Source organism: Arachis ipaensis, chromosome B5 (genome assembly GCF_059453495.1).
Source record: "Arachis ipaensis isolate K30076 ecotype BB chromosome B5, ASM5945349v1, whole genome shotgun sequence".
Classification (NCBI taxonomy): Eukaryota; Viridiplantae; Streptophyta; class Magnoliopsida; order Fabales; family Fabaceae; genus Arachis; species Arachis ipaensis.
The window spans coordinates 13056101-13061093 of record NC_142440.1 but is presented as its reverse complement, the minus strand read 5'-3'; the positions used below and the strand labels follow the sequence as shown (position 1 = coordinate 13061093).

The 4993-nt window shown below is 32.4% G+C and overlaps 1 pseudogene; it reads right to left on the bottom strand.

The window, feature by feature from the left end:
- Positions 1 to 3256: 3256 nt before the first annotated feature.
- On the bottom strand, positions 3257 to 4100 carry LOC148563405 (F-box/kelch-repeat protein At1g30090 pseudogene; annotated as a pseudogene).
- Positions 4101 to 4993: the final 893 nt, after the last annotated feature.

The window sequence follows — 4993 nt, the reverse complement described above, 5'->3', positions numbered from 1 at the left end:
AGGTAAGAGTTTAATTAAAAATTGAAGATGTTAAAATAGGCAATTTCATGGTTTTCCAAGAGCTAGCTAGTTAGGTGCTCAACTTTTTTTTTATTTCTTGCTTTGATATTATTGGTAGGCTACAAAAACATGAGAGGATTTAATTTGGGCTAATTTTTTTGGCTTCTACTCCAATCAAGATAGTAAAACTATCTTCTCATAAAACTGTGATAAAAATATAATTTATTCATTTAGTCACACTTTAAATAAAAGTAATATTTTTATAAAATATTAAAATTAAATCTGACCATCTATTATTAATGATGAAAATAAAACATTCTTATATAAAAATAATTATAAAATTTTTATTGCGTATCCACTATTTTTTTTATATATTGTTTTAGCATTGATAAATCACTTAAATATTCGTTGATTTAGGGTTTAACAAATTTATAAAGACGTCTATGACACAAACAATTTGTCAAAAGCGTATTGTAGAAGAAAATATTTTTTATTCAAAAAAGTATAATTTATAGAAAACGTATCGTAGAAAAATATTTTTTATTATCCATAAAAATATAATTTATTGTCAATTTTTAATTTTCTGTTAAATACTTCTATTCAATATGTGTATTTTTCAGTTTTCACACACTGCTATACAATATCAAGATAAAAAATGGTTTAATTTGTGATAGTCACATGCGTCCAACATTCTTAGTCTGATTGGAACTGTTTTCCACCACATTTCTTCAACTTGAATAAATAGTTATTAAGGACTTCATCAAATTAAATTAGGTTGCTAATCAGTAATCAGCAGTCAACACCAGTATATATAATGTCGTTTAGATGTCTCCTTAATATATATACAAGGACAAGGGATTAGGCATTGATTAATATATAATTATTGTATAACTGAAAATGGTAATTGAGTGAAAGAAAGAAGACAAAAAAAATGAAAAGAATCTCTTTACAGGAAGGAAAATATTGACAAGTTAACCACTAAAGTTCACATGCATGGGAAAGTACTGATGTAGAATAATAAGCCCTGAAACTACTCTTCCAATCATAGCATTGGGTTTCCTATGTTTTTTGTTGGATATGGTGGGCTTTTCATAATCTTCTAGTAAATCATTAACTACTTGAATATTCTGTATTTTTTCAGTGCAAGTTGTTATGATCAGTGGGGACATAGTTCAAGCTAAGACCATGGCTAGAGCCAGAATGGGAATAAAAATATTAGCTGCCTGCTAAAAACTTAACTATTAAATTAATTATTATATAAAATATATATTATTTAATTTATTTTTAATATATATTTTATATTTTAATATATATTTTATTAATTAAATTTTTTTCACACTTTCAGTTTTAAAAAACAAAGCAAGAACCAATGCATATAAGTATTTAGCTGAATGACTTTGGTTTAGTTGTGGGGACGGGTGAGTATGGTATTGTCGTTTTACTTGTTTTTTGTAAGTTTATTTATTTTTGGTGGGGTAAGAATGACCATGATAAGAGTCATTTTATAAAATCAAAAAGAAAAAAAAGAAGAAATGAAAAAGAAAAGATGGTTGCTACTTATTAGAATAAAAAAATTTTACATTGAAAAGAGAGAGTTTGTCAACCACGTGTTAACCATCCACAAAAAATGTTATTGACGTTTTGTGCAAAATGTCGCCGATATTTTGTCGAAGATAATAGTAATGTGGATGGAAAAATGGCAGTGACGTTTTTCTGTAGTCATAAAAAATTTCTACAACGGTATCAAACACAAATTTTTGGCCATTTTAGTGGATTACACCAATTTCAGTCCAATATTAAAAAAAAAGTATAGGTAGACAATGAAAATATTAAACTGAACAATGAATATATTATTGGATGCTCATTTCACTAGGTATGTAAATAATTATTTTAATATTATGATCTAGGTGAATAATTTAGAGATAAAATTTAGAAAAATAAAAAGTAATCAATAAATTGAGAACTAACTTCTATTTCTTCAGCAAATAATCAACTAATTTTTATGTTTTTTAAATCTTTGTTTATTTACTACATTATTATCTAAGAAAATATAATAGAGTTATCAGTATTTATTATTTCTAATTATTAATATTAAAATATAAATTAAAATATATTATTAAATTAATCAAATAAAAAATTAAATTAATAACTAAAATTAATAAATTCTAACATTTTTCCCTATCTAATATGCTCCCATCCTTATCGTCTAATAATAATGAACATGATCCTATCGTCATTATATAGCCTAGAACCTATTAATTATTATTGGCTAAACGCTACAATTGGTCGGGGGAGAGAAGGGGATAATTGACCAAAAAAATTTAAAAAAATGCTTTAGATAGAAAAAAATTAAAAAAATAATTTTTAATTAATTAATATTAATTTTTTTTCAAAGTTTTTAATTATTTAAAAATATATGATTTAAAATTTAAAACTCAAAACAAATTAAAATAATTTTAAAAAATTAGTTGACCTTGGCTAAAAAAAAAATAACTCTCTAGCATTACTCTTATAAATTAATATGAGAAACGCATGGTCCAAGGACTAATTATTGTATTGAATATTGTGATTTAGATTAATTTTAGGTGAGTTTTATGGTATTTTTATTATGATGTTTAAATTACTTAATTTATTTTTTAAAATAAAAAATAAAATATTTAAAATAAAAAATAAATTATATAAAATTTATTAAATATTATTTATTTATTTTTTTAATAATTTAAGTACAATGTGATAAACACAGTAGCATTCATTCTAATTTTAATGCGAATGCAGATTGGCGAGAAGGGAGCTTTGGCATACTTGTTATATAATTGCCTCGTAAATAATCATCTCTCTTAAAATATTTGGATAAAAGCACATGAATAAATTTATATATTAATTAATTAATAAGCCCATCATGCAAAGTTTCTTTAGCTTTGTAATTTGAGACATGCATACATGAGACATGCATCTTATCACAACACTTAAAATTTGAGTAAAGGACAAATTCGTTCCTAATCTTTTTTTCTGCAGATATTTTTGTCTTCGAGGTTTGAAAAATACATTAATGTTCCTGACTTTCTGAAAAAGTGGACATATTTACTCATCCGTTAGAGTCACTTCATTTGTCCTGACGGAAAACGGTGACGTAGCTCCTGTGGTACTAACCTGACCGTTACGGGCTGCCACGTGGGATGGACTTTTGAAAAGAGGACATATTAGTCCTTTCACCCCAAAACGACGCCGTTTCTCCCCCACCCCCTCCAAACACACTTTAATCCCCTTCTGCATTTCCAATCAACAATACTTCACCAAATCCAGAAGCAGCAAATTCAGCACTTCCAGTTCTGCAATTCCAGAATCATCAGCAATGCATCCAAAATACATAAACAAAGAATCAACAGAGTAACAAATCGCAGCAACATCAGCGAAATTTCAAGAAAAATGAGAGGCAGGAGTCTAAGCAAATTCAGATTCAACAAGCAATTCAGCGACATATTCACCAACAACAGAGCACAAATTCAATTTCACAGGCTCGGTTCACAATTCAACCAGTCCAAATTGTGCAATTTATGAAGAACATGTAAGAACTCCTTATAATTCTGGAAAAATTGTTACACTCTCAAATAGAATCAGCAACTTACCAGAAATTGCATATGGAGAAAACGGATATGAGAGAATAAGAAAAATTATACAAACAGCACATGAGAGCTTGAAGGAGTGAGATCAGATAAACTCTCTGGTGCATCGATTACATGCCACCGAACACTGAAACTCCATTTTTTGTCAGAATTTTCGTCTGGAAGCAGTCTAGAGATATGACCAACAGCAACATGAAAATTTCGGCCCACGACATAAATATGGCAATCGCAAGCATTGATAGCAAAAGGCTTGCATATTTGCTCAGGCAAAGGGGGGCCATCTATGGCATCCCAGGAGTCTGTTTCCGTGTCATAGACCTTTAGCTTCATTCTTTCGAGCTCAGAGACAACAAACAAGTGGCCATAAACAACGACACTTGAACCGGTCCAGCCTTCTCTAAGTCCAACAACCATGTTTTTCCAATTATCTGTTCTGGGATCATAGACTTGTCCCCTTGGAGAGACATAAAGGGCCATAACCAGCCTTCCTTGACGAGAAGCTTTCCGTTGAGAACTGCTGCATCATAAGATGCCATATTGGTTCTTATGCTGGTGATAGAGCGCCAATTTCCAGTGAGAGGATCGAATACCTTTCTCATCTAAATACACACCTCATCTAAACCCTCCCTTTCACAACTAAACTTGATTTCATTCCCCCCAAAATCCAAATCCTCCTCAACAAACACAAAATTTTCAGACTTTATGAAAGAAACTTCACCAAAAAGCCAATAACTTTACCATCAACTGGAAAGAATTTAACTTTGGAGCACAGAGATACCAATTTACAAAAAGGCAAAAGCTTAGAAGCAGCACATAGAAAAAATCTCAGCTTTATCTGAAATAGTAATCACTAAGGACCCCACGGCGGGCCCACGGAGACGTCGTCGTCCTTGGCGGAAGCGTTGTCGTCAGTGTGTATGCACTTGCCGAGTATGAAGGGAGTGGGAGCGAGCAAGGGCTTGTGGTCGAGCGAAGACGATGCGGAGGTTGAGGAAGGAGAAGAGAGAGAGCCAGCACCGCCGCGTACGGAGACGGAAACGGAGGAGAAGCTGGTGGGAGTGGTTCCGGTTCCGGTGGTGGCGATGATTGAGGGCTCGGCCTGGCGAAGGAGCCACTCGATGGTCTGGCCGTCGGACTTGTGGCCGAGCTCCGTCGGATGCCATGGGTCGGAATGCTCCCATTCTTCCTTCACCCGCTTCACCTTCACACTGCATTCGAAGGATTATGATCAAAGATTTCATAGATTGGGGATGGGGGAGAAACGGCGACGTTTTGGTTCCTGGGGACTAATACGTCCTCTTTTCAAAAGTCCATCCCACGTGGCAGCCCGTAACGGCCAGGTCAGCGCCACCGGAGCCACGTCACCGTTT